This window comes from Aptenodytes forsteri, unplaced genomic scaffold (genome assembly GCF_000699145.1).
Source record: "Aptenodytes forsteri isolate BGI_AS27 unplaced genomic scaffold, ASM69914v1 Scaffold70, whole genome shotgun sequence".
Taxonomy (NCBI): domain Eukaryota; kingdom Metazoa; phylum Chordata; class Aves; order Sphenisciformes; family Spheniscidae; genus Aptenodytes; species Aptenodytes forsteri.
In genome coordinates this window covers 3,491,244-3,506,496 of record NW_008795690.1, presented here as the reverse complement: position 1 = coordinate 3,506,496, position 15,253 = coordinate 3,491,244, and positions in this window count along the sequence as shown.

The following is a 15,253-nucleotide window of genomic DNA, read 5'->3' as shown; positions in this document are numbered from 1 at the left end:
TTTATGTACTGAGCATGATGTCCCATGGTATGGAATGTCCCTTTGGCCAGTTGGGGTCAGCTGTCCTGGCTGTGCCCCCTCCCAGCTTCTCGCTGGCAGGGCATGAGAAGCTGAAGAGTCCTTGACTAGCGTAAGCACTACTTAGCAACAACTAAAACATGGGTGTGTTATCAACATTATTCTCTGCCTAAATCCAAAACACAGCAGTGTACCAGCTACTAGGAAGAAAATTAACTCTATCACAGCTGAAATCAGGACACACTCCCTCAAAAAAAAAAAAAGTAGCAGCTTGTACAGGCTGAGTCAGCATTCTAGATCATTAAAAGAATTCAACACACCAGGCCATGTTTCTTATTCCACATTACTTTTTACTTGCTTGATGTAAAGTGTTCTGCTAGATTCCCCCAATCCCCCCCCCCCCTCCAAGATTCATCATCATTTGGCTCTTTGCCTTGTTTTTGCTTGTGCTTTTGCTGAGCTAAAGAATCAATATCTGTATAAGCCAATTTTTAATTAAACAAGCTGATCCTATACAGACATTTTCTTTTTTAATATTTATATACATATACAAAAAAATGTGTAATTATCCACTATGCTCCAATTTATTCAATGAGTGCTGTGGAAATCTAAAATTTTGGACAGATAATTTAAGAGTTAGTTAAGACTAAAGATGAAGAAAGAATATAGTTTTACAGCAGATTTTTTTTGAAGAGTCTCAAAGAGATTTAAAATATTAGAATTTAAGATGTGGTCTCTGATAGAAGGCAGATGAGAGAGCGCAGAGGAAGTGAAACAAGACTGCCAAATCCAGTTAAAAAGAAAATACCTTTCCCCTCTCAAGTTTCCTTTGCACTCATCTTTTAATACCACACTGAATGAATTGCTTCAGAATTTGGGGTACAATAAGATGGAATTCTATACAAGTATGCAAGATCATTACTGAATTGATGTACTTTATCTTAAGGGGCATCTCTGCAAGAGCATTGCTTGAAGAATAATTGCATTTTCAAATTGTAGACTACCAGGTCCTTCTATGGTATGAAACACAGGCATAGAGTTACAAATGTTCATGTGGAGTATTAACAACAAACTGGGCAATCAGACTGAGGAAGACCCAGCAGAAGAACTAAATGTGCAATTGTTACAGTTATCTCCAAGATTAATAGCACTGCAGCCATACCACTTTCTGAATGAAGTATGGAAAGAGCAATGACAGCCAATTTAACTGTAGTTTCATTGAAAGATATTGGTGTAGGTAATCTCATCACCAGTTGATATTGTAGAAGCCCACAAAAAGGACTTCCATGAGCATATTCTCCTCAGACTGTCCTACAGGCTCAAAGGCAGAAAAATATTTACAAACTATGTGTCAAAAAAATGAGTGGTGCCATAGAAAAAAGAAGTTACCATAATCTCCTTTTCTTCTTGCAGTGTCTGCTGTCACACTGGACTCTGTAGCTAGATCCTTACCTCAGGTCTGTTCTCTGCCACAGGGGATTTAACCCCCCCTGCTTTGGTCTTACTCTCAGGCTACCGGCTGATATCTCTCAGGCTGTGGAGAGTGAGACGCTGAAAAGAAACATCTAAAATTACACCTCTGCGCAAAAGGTTTAAGGTCAGAATTTGAGCTACCTATGCAGCTTCGGTGCCTTTAGGGGTTAAGCAACAAGTGATTCTTCAGCATTACAAATTTTAACTTGGGCGAAAACACAGCTTCTGGTTTAGGATGCTGCACCATGTTTCTGTGGAGAAATCCAATGGCAGGGCGCAGCTCTGCATGGCATTCTGCAAAGGGTGGTCAAATCAGGGTCTACTGTGCAGAATTTAAAATTGTCTTTTTATCAATGTCCTTAAGACATACTGTGCAATGGAAGGGAAATAGTTTTGTGTCGATTTACACAGGATTCAATAAAAGCAAATTAAAAAGTTGTTTCCATTTAAAATCTACACAAGTTTTCTATTATCATGAGTATTATTAACTGGAGATATATATGCCAGATCTTCTTTTAATTACAGGCATATAACTTACACAAAAAGAAGTCATATCTTCCAAGTAATTACAGGCAGCTCTAAAGTATATTATTGTATTATTAAATTAAAAAAAATCCGCTAGGAGAAAGATCAGAAATTAAATATAGAATCATCCAGCATTCAAAGAAATAGTAGGCATAGACAGAAGTGAAATAAGCTAAATTATTCAGATTTAAAATACAGTTTTCACACAGACAAGAATTATATGCAGTAGTGTTCTGCTGCAGTTTTCTAAATCAGAATTAGCTACCAGCAAACTACTCAGCTCTCATTAAAATGAGCAAAGAAGTAAACCCAGTTTATCCTGAAGAGCAGCCAAAGAACATTTTTTTTTCCCCCCAGTGAAATAATTTCCAGAAAGATCCCCCATGCCTAGTAAGATGAGGAAAATGAACGACAGCATCATACAATCAGAGCATAGTGCATTAAGCAATATCATCTAACCTCAGTTCTTCAGAACTTGTACATATGTATTTGATTTATGCCCTCTTTTTCAAGCTAAGAAGTCAGAATCCCTTATGCTGCCCAATGGTAGCGAGACAGTCTTGAAGAAAGAGGCATAGGCCCTACTCCAGATAGATTAAACAGGCCTGTAAAGTCCTCATTGTATTAAGATACCAACAATCCAAGTCTGAATATTTTATCCACATCTTTGTTCAGCCCTCAGGAGACAAATCTGGGTGTGTAATGACCACAAAGGATTTACGACTCCCTGAAGTCATGCTTCTTCATTTACCTTAGTCTAAACTGCCCCATAAATTGGACTATCCAATCATAAACCAGTTCAGCTTTCATTCTACTCTCTAAATCAGCAAGGCTCGCCCTGAATTAATGATAAGCCTTAATAAGATGGAAAATAGTACAGATTAAAAAGGATCATAATACATAAAACTGCATTTTAAGGTTGAGCTGGATATAGACTTTAAGCTAGCTGTTACATCTTTTACAGTAGATTTAGAGCAGGATATCCAGGAAGCATTTTCAAAGCTAGTTCTAAAGGCTTTTACTATATGACCATGGAGAGGCAAACAAGCTAGGTAAAATAAGTGCATGTACTAGATGTATCTAAAGCGTACATCTATTTTTATGCCTAAAACAAATGTTTAAGGTCCAAAACACTGAAATGTATCATTTTTCCAGTAAGTTTCCAGTAGTGAATGGAACCAGAACTGCCAAAACATTGCAAGAAAGATTATTTTAATCAGATTTCCCTTCTGATTTTGTAAACTCAACAGGTTTAGAAATTTGTGATAAGTTCTGAACTTCTGGATGCTTATCTAAGCTGAACTCAAAGCAACCCCTTTTGAAATCTACCCTGCTGTACTTGTGTTCCAGTAAGATCACAAATTGGCTACTGCTTCGGAGGCTAAGCTAAAAATGTGAAGTGCTGAAGATCTGCCTTAAGGTTCTGCAGCTTGCACGTATGCCTCTCTGAATTTTTATAAACGACTGCCACTGGTGAGTTTTGTCATGACATTGTACTTATTGCCTTTTTCTTAGACTCGTTTTCTTGTTAATGTGGATAGAACTCCTATAAAATAAAGCAGAACATTTTCTCTCCCTACATGTCAACAGCACACACATGAATGCCTTTTTTGTTGATTATTTTTCCCCATCATCTTTACACAGTGGAGTAAAAACTCCAAACTAAAATGCCTCATTCGGTCTTAAACTATGTGAGAATCTTTGCCATTTTAAACAAGTATCAACTACATTCATAGCGAGATTAAAAGTAAGTTTTATTAGTAACCTTAGCAAGTACTCTGCAAATATAAAGGCTGTTAAATTTCATAAGGCAGTAACACCCTAGAAAGTGCTTGAAATGTCTATCCACCCTCACAATGACTAGCTGCCTTTGGCCACACCTCAGTAGGGAAATACACAACATGTATTAGTTGGACTACGTAAGACAAAGAGTGCTGGTTTCAAACTTTTACTGCACAAGCGTTTTTATTCTGGCTAATTCAAAGCATCATCAGGGTGGATTAAAGAGAGAAGGAAAGAGAAAGAGCGAGGGAGAGAAGGTAAATTAATTCCTCCATACCAGAAAGCCAACTTTCAGTCAGCTTTTCCCTGGATGTTTGTATCTGCAAGCCTACTGAGGATTCCAGCAGAAGAAAGTCTATTAATTTTCCATGTACTTGTTGACAAAAAAGCTATCAGGATTATGGGTTGAATATTTCTAGAGTAGGGAAAGTAAGGGATGCAATTAATCTCTGTGAACTAAAATATACCTCTTTTCATTAATCTTTTATTGTAAATGAGCAAAGTAATTGAACCAGTACCACACTGTCAGAATAAATGCAATGCCAGTGGGATATGCATGAGAGAGCACATACTGATTGAGTATTAAATATCTAACGGCAATAATTTATGGTTCATTACCTCTTTTTGGAGTTCCTTAGTTGCAGAGTGCTTGAATTTTAAGTAGACAGACTTTCAGCAGAAATTGCTTTCAAATGCTGAACATAGCAAATGCTCAAACCCCTCAATCTACTTAAAATTAAGAGTTTTGTACTTAGTTGATCCAACCTCTGTACTGCCAGAAACATGCAAGCTATTTGCAACTTGGATTAATGCAATTAAAGATGCAGTAATGAATACTTCAAGGATCATATGCAAAATGAAAATTAGAGATTATGAAGACAACGTTGTATATAAGCAGACCTTAAGTTATCAAATAGAGTAATCATTCTAACTGTTCAAGGGAAAAAAGTTGGACATCCACTTGTACAATTTTATGTATAAATAATGTTATCTCTTTATCGTGACTTGAGTATTCCTGACAGCATCAGTTTTACAGAGAATTGTGGCAATGGTAAGAGCTAGTAAGAATTTGGCCTCTTGCCTCCCTACCCCTTCCTCAGACCTCTAGCAGAATCACTTGCAGGGGAAAGATGTCACTTTTGCTAAATTGACACACCACGACCTTCTTTACCAACAGGCCTCCTGACAGATTCAAACTGTCCTGCTTTGATGGAACCTTTCAAGGATGGAAGAAAAGATCAAACTGAAAGTGGAAATAAATGCCTCAGTGTTTTTATACCCTCTTCATATTGACTTCATATGAGTGTAACTGACTAAATCTGAGGCAAAACAGACAGGAGTCAGTCCAAACACACAGATTTTAATCCGTTTTCTGAATTTCAGTCTTTCTGTTGCCTACAGGAATTGGTCCTGGAATGCATGCAGGGCTTTGTGGACTCCTGAGCCTATCTGTTCCTGGTGAATTCTGCTCATCTGTTGAAAATTAAACCGTGCTATTCAGACATTGCTCACTTGGCAACAGACTGCTCTGTTTACTGTTTATTGATTTTTGTTAACTGGGACTATAGAGAAGGAGCATTTCAGTTTCAAAGTCGTTCCAGAGGACACTGGCAGGTTACAATCACTTATACTGTAAAAAAGCTTCATGTTAATTGACTCTATATTTACATATTATGAATGCATATTTTAATCTGTTTTACATGAATAAGTCCTCCACAATGAAGATTTCATTTCCTTTTTTAAAACAACATAACTACTTGCCTTATTTGAAGAGGCAAATCTCTTCTAAATTGTTTTGACCTTTCCTAGTGTCCTTTCTTAAAGTGGAAGTTCTATCTGCCTTCTCAGTTTAGGAATTTCTTATCTTAAAAGCAAAGGGATGAACTCAACTTCAAACTGAAACCATTCCATTGTGCTCTTTCTAGTTTGGCAAGTCACCCTATCTATCTATATTTGAAACAGCCAAATTCTTGACTAGCTCAACTAAATTATTTTTAGTCACAATAGACAGAAGGCTGAGAATAGACCAACTTCAGCAATACACTGAAAAAGGTCTCTGGTCAAAACAAGAAAGACATAGAGATATCCTAGACTAATAAAATAGGAAGGTCAGGACATTATTCTTGTAGAGAGCAGAACCGACTGAACATGACACTCCTACACACCAGCAGAAGCAGCCTTGGCTTCCGAGTGTCCTGCTGTTGCTGTTTCATATTTTGTCCTCAACCTTGGCAAAGTTTTGTTCTCCTCCCGTACAAATCTTTTGTTTGAAACTGTCAAAGACGATCTGCATTAAGATGAAACACCTTCTTATCCAGCTCTAGTTTCATTATCATCAGATCAGGTTTCAGTCAAGACAAAACTGAGACTTCAATAAAATAATACCCACTTATTCAGCACAGTCTCTGGCCTCAATGCTTCATTTTTAGGCACAGAAAGTTTTTAGTGGTAGTCATCTCCACCCCCATCCCCCAAATATTAATCTATGCTCTGCTGTTTTCCAAGAACACAGTAAATATTATAAGTCAGCTGAGCTAGGTTCTGAAAACAGAGCAAGACAAAGCTTTCCTCAAAGCACCTGACTTCTTTTCCATGGTATCCATGCATTTTCATAAAGTATTAGCTCATACAGAACATTGCTACTAGCAAAGATAAATGCATCTGTCTTAAGGCTTCAGGTGAAACCCTAATAAGGAAGCATCTTATAGATTTCTATTTGTCATGCACTACGTTTAAAGCATTGCAATAAAACAATTAAGCATATTCACAGATGTGAACACTGCAGCCCTGAGTGTTATTATTCCGTTTCTTCATTCTCAAATCACTCTAATATTCCTCTAGTAAATATGTGTACTCCAGGGGCTTATCTGTTACTGTTCTATATCTTTACAGCACCTTTGTAGAAACGTTCTTTTGTGTTCTGAATTACACCCTGCAGAAATTGCTTCCTGCCACTGAGACAGACCAATTCATTTCATGACTACAAATCTATATTAATGTCTTTTCTATAGTATTTAACGATGCAGGTCCTTCCACTTGTTACTCTTAAGCATATCAAGGCCTGTATTTCTGGAGACAGTAGTACATGCAAAGCTCATAGCAGTTTTTATTGCAATTAGAAACTACCTGATGTTCCCATGATCAATGCAGTGAAAACGTAGGTGCATTAAATTAAAACGTTAAAATAGGCAAACAAACAAAAAAACCCAGTGACAAGCAAGTGCAATGGAACAGTTACAAAGAAATAGTCACAGTTTATATTTTTCGTCTAAAAGCCACTCTAACATCATAGCAGCATCAGAACGGAATATAGCAGAGTGCATATGGAATTTAATTTTGAATTATATTGAAAGGTCAGTACAGAATTGCTCAGCTCATATTTTTGTGGAGATAACATGTGCGAACTAGTTATTTCCTCCTTTTAACATATAATGACCTTGTCCATTGATTTAATGAGAAAATTATACATGCTGCACTCAGATTTAACAAACTCTTCAGAATTAAAGATATACCAAAGGAAGGAAAAAAAAAAGTGAGGTCTCAATCTCATTCCACTTGCAACCCAACCATCTGGCAGAAGAAAACCCAGAGATACCAACACAATGACCTGCGGAGCCTTCATTATGACACGTGCTGGAGCAGAGAGGGGGAAAAAGCTATGCAATAGCTCATTCTACCTCAGCTGCACTGACCTTATTAACATGATATAATGTGAACAATGCATACGGTTCAAGTGCCAAGTCACGTATGTGCTGCTGGTAGCAAGGAATGGAAAAAAGATGACACTGTCTAAAACACTGAACCGTAATTATAACTTGAGAAAACTTTCATAATCTTAATAACGCTCAAGTTGCTTAACCTGTGTTAGGGCCACGTGTCTCAATTTTAGAGGTTCCCGTAGTATCCCATGTCACAGAACAACATTCATTTGTTCATTAAAAATCTTATTTAAATTTCCAATGTATTTTAGCATTTAAATTGATCTCCTCAATTCCTATAACAAATATTGAGACCTGACACCATTAAAGCAGCTCTTTCAATGCTTAAAAGAGGAGTGAATAAGAACTCCTAATTCTCTTCTACCTCTATTATAGCCACTGTATAACCCTGTCTATGTTTCTTTTCTTCTCTATGCCTTTAGGCATCTGCAAATTGCCAGCATTCAGAAGATTTGAAATTTGTGTGATTAGCATCCCTAGGCCCTGTAAGACAGAACTAAATAATGTGACAATGTAATGATCTGCACTTACTTTCCGCTATTTCCTAGTCGCAGCTGAAGAAATCAGGTTTGAGATACAAAAGTTTAAATAGATTGATAATTACTTGAGTATTACTTTTCTTGCTGATGAGATAAACCAGCAGTTAGGACATGTGAGAGAACTGCTCCGAGACCAAAAAGGCAGAAAACCAGTTACAGTGCCCCCACTAAAGGGTATGTTTCAAAAGTTTGGTCCTTTTGTTTTATTTTGGATCAGATGTGATCATGCTTCCTCATCTACTAGCCACGTACCAAAAAAATGTCCTCATACAGCAAAGAGACAGCCCTGGATCAAAGGACATCCGCACTCAAGTGACACAGGCCATGGTCCCCATGGCTGATCCCACCATGCCAAGGTAGAACAGGGCTGAGCAGGGCATGGAGTTGTGTCAGGGACAGGGCGATACCCATGCTGGAGCACTGCCTTGAGACAGCACTGGCATTGTTCACAAACCACATGCTGTTTAACGGGCTGACTACTCTCTGGCTTGGGCCACAGATACTTAAAGAAGCAGCTTTAAAACAGTGGTTTGTCTTTCCCCCCCAGCTTATTTCTTTGATTATGTGCAGGTTTTTAATTTCACAAGCACACTGAGCGGAGAGACAGAGGAGATCAGCAAGGGACTTCTGAAGAGGAACAGTTAGTTCTACAGAGATCCCCGAAGGGAATCATTAGAGGCCCTAACGGCAGATACATTTTTGAACAATGAGCTTCAAGAATTGTTTAATGAATATTAGATTATATTAAATATACAACTTGCATCTGAAGCCTGAGTTTTTAATTTCACAAGCACACTGAGCGGAGAGACAGAGGAGATCAGCAAGGGACTTCTGAAGAGGAACAGTTAGTTCTACAGAGATCCCCGAAGGGAATCATTAGAGGCCCTAACGGCAGATACATTTTTGAACAATGAGCTTCAAGAATTGTTTAATGAATATTAGATTATATTAAATATACAAGTTGCATCTGAAGCCTGACTAAAACAACTGGATATTGAAATTTATTTTGCTTTGGAAAAAATTGAAAACAATAACAAACTGAAGACTACTGAATTTATGTTGGTTGTCATTACATTCCCCTCTGCTTACTTCAGAGCAAGTTACAAGAATATGAAATTCTCCCAAAGACAAGTGCTTGATTCAATGAAACAAAAGAAAAACAGAGACAACAAACAGTCATGCTGATACTCTTCATAGGTCTCAGCCTTACGCAAACCTGTCTCATCTGAGTAAGAGATTAACAAGGACCAAAGCTCTGTACTATGGTTTTAGGGGTCCACAGATGAGTTTCTTGCTTATGATCTATCTTCCAAATAACCACAGTGTGGCAGTGTGGCATTCCAACTGCAAATGTGTATTTATTTCCCTAGAGCCAGAGAAGAGCTAATGGAAAAAACAAAAAAGCACATATGGTGGATGACAGGTCCTCTAAAACAACTCTTTTGTTCTGCAGCTCTGCTTCCATCAGTCTACATCACTTGCAATCATAGACACGACCAGGCTCCCATTCTAGAGTCTCCTGGGGTCCCATTTTGCATGAATGCTTGTGAAAGCAAGGGTGCAATACTGAGTGCTGGGTTGCTGACAAGAGCTACTGAGGTCTGTGTTTTGGGATTGTGGAAGGGGAATAAAGAAGACTTCTCTTCTAAAAAAAAATCCATCCTAGCGCTAACATTTTATGTTCAGTGAAAGACTTCTGACAAACCTATATTTTCTATCAGAAAAAACAAGTAAAATATCAAAACGCTCCACCCGCAACATCCACATGTGACATGAAAAAATCCTGGCCTGCTCCAATAAATATTTCTGTACCATTGCAAAACATTTCACAAGGGGACCTTTAATTCTGAAGCAAATTTGTACTTGAAGGTCATGGGATGAAACAAAACAATCATTTAACATTCACAAAGTAGTTTTAAAAAAAAAATAATTTCAGCCAGTAAGACTGCAAGAAACTGTTTAGTTACAGACAGTGTTACACAGGTTTTATTGACTGGTGTGTAACCAAAACTTCTAAAGTTTTTTTTTGTTGGTGTTTTTTTTCCATCTTAAAATACAAGATCACGAAAGGCTGCAGCATTTCAGTCCCTCTCTCTAAAGGTAGCATGAATTGTCATTAAGCTGTCCTGGGGCCTGCCACCAGCACTACTTCATGCATCTCATGGCTTTCAATTGAAATAATGATCAAGTGTGGCCCTACTGAATTTTTACAGTTAAAGTTTCAAGGTGATATGCTATGGCATAACATTAAGCACAGATTTCATTTGTCCTTCATTAATAATCAACCATTCACTCAAATATCCATTAACATGAACTGCATAATAAAATCAACAACAATTTCAAATGAATTCCCATATGAACAAAACATTTCAAATGCTTAATATTTCACACTCCTCTTCCACCTAGTAGAACTCTAGGTCTTTGAAATCTTCATAATGCTTTTTATCTTTTGAAATGAAACATTTTCCTTAGACTTCCATATCATCCTTATTACTTTACAACAGTGCCAAGTCAATTCCCATTCTGGATTACATCCGTCCTCTCATATCTCCTTTACCATTTAGCAAACAAAATCCTTCCTCTGGATCTTCTCTGGGTATTTACTCACAAAAAAATGACACTGTTCTAAACTAAATTAGTAGAATCAGATATAAAGGCAGCCCTCCTCTGCTTCATAGGCTGGCATGTACAATAAGTAAAAGTTCAGAGATAAAAATGCATAAAACAAGCAAAATTAACAGTTGGCTTGCTATATATAGCTAGACTTGGCAATGTAGGTCCTTTAGTATCACCCATTGGTGTATTCAATTATTATGAAAATAATCCTTCAACAGTGTAAATTTATGTCTTTTTCACTGTCCTTTAGATGTGGCTTTTTTCCTAAGCAAGAAGAATTTGATCTGGTATGCACATGTAACCTGGTGCTGTTCTGTTCAGAAACATTAACGTTAAGCTCCAAAGACCAAAACTCTCACCCATTATCATTAATAAAGAAAATTTTACCAATTGTGACTGGAACCTCTCAAGATTTCAGATTTACCTACTTTTCATGGATGTGAACAGTGTGTTTGCTTATATCCTGCAAGGTAGAGGTGACTTTGTCATGCTTAAGATCTGTGCTTTCTGATGTTAACTAACTTCCTCTAAAATCCTGTGAATGCAAGATAAGGAGCCTTTTATCAGACTTAGCTGCTCTCAGGTAAGTGAGGTGTTTGATTAAGCTCAACTAAGATTAGGAGAAAGTTATTGATGCCTTATCTCAAAAGGACTATACAGTTAGACAGCTATCTCAGTAAGAAGCCCTCCTTTTTCTCAACTTCAGACAAAGCCAGAATCCAACCATTTTTAACCCAATCCACTTACAGAATTCAGACAATACTATTCATTTACTATAGTTCAAGTTGCAACATTTCTATGGCAGATTAGAGACAATATTTATGACAAGATCCAGAACAGTACATATGGAATTCTCAAGCATTAAATATTTTAGACAATGAAGATTTCCTAACATTTCTCCATCTTGAGATGAAAGCACGTGATTTCTGAAGTACTGCTTCCATTACATAGTACTCCTCTGAACATAACGCAGAGCAATTTCCCAGTACTTTATGAAATCTACTCCTTTAGGCTACCATTTACATCCTAGGAATTACAGTGCTGTATTGAGCACTTGCATGGAGATCATTAATATTTAAAGTGGGACATAGAACTTAAGCAATTGAAAAATCTGCAATCATAAAACACACCCCCCCGCTTCTCATACGCCATTTTGCAGTGGAGTAACTATGCATGCCCTCTCCCCACTGTTGGTTTGGGGAGGGTACTGGTTGTTTAAGTTCGAAAGTCTCCTGTTGCCTAGACAGCACAAGCAATACCTGGAGATGAGAGTCCTGGATCCTAGGACTGTTTTGTGACAATATTAACACTGTTGGGAATGAAAAATGGAACAGAGTAAAAGACCCTTAACCACACTGTTGTATGACCAAAATACTTCCTCTCCTCCCTGCAGCCCATGGTGCCCTAAATATGAATCTGAGAAGCGATCTGCACACCTCTGTGCTCAGCATTCTTTCCTTGCCACATCCCTGCCCCGCCAGCTCCCTGTACAGGGTTTCTGCTTGTTGCATATCTCATACCAAGGTGCCTAGTTATCAAAATATTGCTCATCTAATGAGCAGTACTCATTTGCAGACTTTAGTGTGTGTTTCAGTGGCCCTGAACTTCTAGCGAACTCGATTTATTGTTGTTGGACTGATGTGAGACCACTCTTGGACTTTTACTGAACTTGACCTTCTCCCTCTCTCCTTCTGTAAATTGTCTGACACATTGCTGTAAGTATACAGACTTAGTCAAGAAATTGTAATTATCAAAATGCATGAAACGGGAGATATAATTTGCACTTGTTCATCACACCATTTCATTTCCATACTGTTGTCTTTTTTTCTGATTTTAATTGAGTTACTATGCTGCAAATTAGACTTACTTAGCATTCCTGCTTTGTTGTTCTTGCTTAAAGCAATCACGTATGAGGTATCCCCCTGAAATAGCTAAATTCTTGCTGTAAGGGATATTTAACTTTTCTTGCTAATCCTGACTGCATTAGTTAATTTAACAAAGGTTTAGCATTAGTTCTGAATTATTTTCCAAACCATGCCTACTTCCAACATACAAAAGTGAATGTTAAAAAAACCCCCTAATATTGTAGCTATCTGTTCTGAATAGACTTTTGAGATCATAATGAGTGGTGCAAAAATACAGATATGATCTCTGGAAGCTGTGCAGGTAAGCAAACTAAACAAAGCTAGGTAGTGCTGTATTTATCTAGCACAAATATGTATGTTCGTCAAATATAGTAAGAAAGTATTGATTTGCTACTATTACAAGATCTCTTTCCTCCAAGCACTACTGCCTTAAAGCCCTTTCTGGAGTATACTATTGTTGATCATCAAATACAGCACATTCCTACATCAGCAGCGTAGGAGGTAAGATTATTCCTCTGAGAATTACTGTATTCAAGAGGCAAGTGATAAAATCATCACAAAATAGACAAGTTACATTTAAAATGAAATAAAATAATGCACCAGAGGCTTCTGCACCTACTAATGCTTTTTTATTTCCCAAACTTATCTCCTGCTGGATCAGGCAGAACAACGTTTTACTTCCATGAATTTTAAATTTGACTTTATCAAAACTGTGGCGAATTCTTCCTACCTCCTTCCTATGCAGACTTAAAAACTGCTTGCTGAATTTGTACAGCTGTACTCACTAAAGGAGGCTCAAAACTCCAGATGAAAGCATCTATTTTACCTGTCAGTAAATAAGCATGCTTTCATAGAGCTCATATTTTGGCAAGTCGGGAAACTCACTTGTTTGCAAATTTCATTCACTTGTTTCATTCATTTCATAAGAGGTTGTAGGGCTCATATTCCAGCAACTTTATGCCTTGAAGTGAGGAGGGGAAAAAAAAAAAAAATCACCCACAAACCACTTTACCATTACTAAAAATCTGCACTACATCCAGGCCATCAACTTCACATGTGGTATTAGAGTTGTACATCTAGGTACTCTCCAAGAAATGGTCATTCTGAACAGCATAGTATTCATTCCTCTGCACTGAGCTGGCTGTTTCCTGATACAAAGCTTTTACATAAAGCAACCATTCTTTTGGCAGAATCATTGTGGTGACATTTTCCACTGTGAGAACTACCAGGGATTTTGACTTTGAGTTTCTACAGAGTACAGGGTGGTACTAAAGTACTGTGAAGAATGCCAGAAATTTCTGTACTAATCTGATTAATACAGTTTAGGCTTCATTTCTCCATTCATTCTTTTCTCATACTGGAAAGAAAGAAGTTAATTCGTTTTGCATGCAAGCAGTAACCATTTTGGTTAGTATGAAGAAACTATTTTGGATTGTCAACATGCATCTAGGGGAGCCTTGAGATGTAATAGAAGACAAATTGACCAAACCTTGATTTATAACAACAGTCAGCCAAAGAAGGCAGAAACTTGAAAACAGTGCAAGCAGAGTGTGGAACAAAAACCTGAACTGTCAGGGAACTGAAAGAACAACCAGATGCTCTCTGCAGTGACAAATTGAAGTAGAAGCCACCAGGCAGAGATATAAGCAATGCTACCACAACAACACGTAAATAATCTGACAGTCTAACAGAGTTGTTCTGCAGAGCTGAAACCAACTGCTGGTTGTATAAATCATATCCACTCTCAGACACTAACAGGCTAGAGCATGCATTCTTCAGAGAATGGAAACTATGTAGCAGAGTTGGAGTATTCTCTCCTGCTAGAAATGCAATCTAGAACAAAGAAATTGCCATATTTAGGGTCTGAAACAGTGCCCGTGGATTAGAGAGTAGCTGTTACTGGCACTACTCTTTCAATTTATCCCCAAGTATCACATAAGCATTACTGTTGGTGCTTTCTTTCTGCATTAAGAGATTAAGAAATTGGTTATATACCAACTAGACATCACTCAAACAAATGAGCAGGCTAAAAACTACAGAAGCAATAACTCTTTAGCATACATACCACAGCATTACATGATGCATGAATTAATATTGAATTCCACAGATGACTAATTTTAATGTTCCTGTAAGTCAACAGGTAATCATTAATTAATAATCAGATAAAATAACTGTAGTCTTCTGTGTTTCAAAGCATAGCAATTGATATATTCTATGCACAATCACATTGCCATTTAATCTTTTTAATTGAAGTTTATATACAAGCACCTTATGAAGTTTATTCTGAAATAATGGTATCGCTACTAAATACTCAAGATCAAAGCTTTCAAGTATGTGAACACTGATTTTGAAAAGAATATCTCCAAAAGCCAAGATCTACACGAAACACTTCCAGGGGTCGCCATGCACTAATTAAGTCTACTTAACCTCACCTTTAATATTTTTTAAATTATTTTTAAGAAATTTATCTTTGATATTATGCAAGTTTTAACATCTCAAATGCACCTAAAAATATCATCTCAAAGCTCTTTACAAAGGATAGCATACATTGATTAACGGAATTATTTATTACCTGTGTGTTTGCGTAACAAGGCAAAGGCAAAAAACCCACTCATTTTCCTCAAACAATTCAAACTTGGAGAAAGTCATTGGACTCTGCAGGGAAACATCTCTCAAAGCAAATACCAATTCAGTTAACAAGAGAAAGGAGTAACAT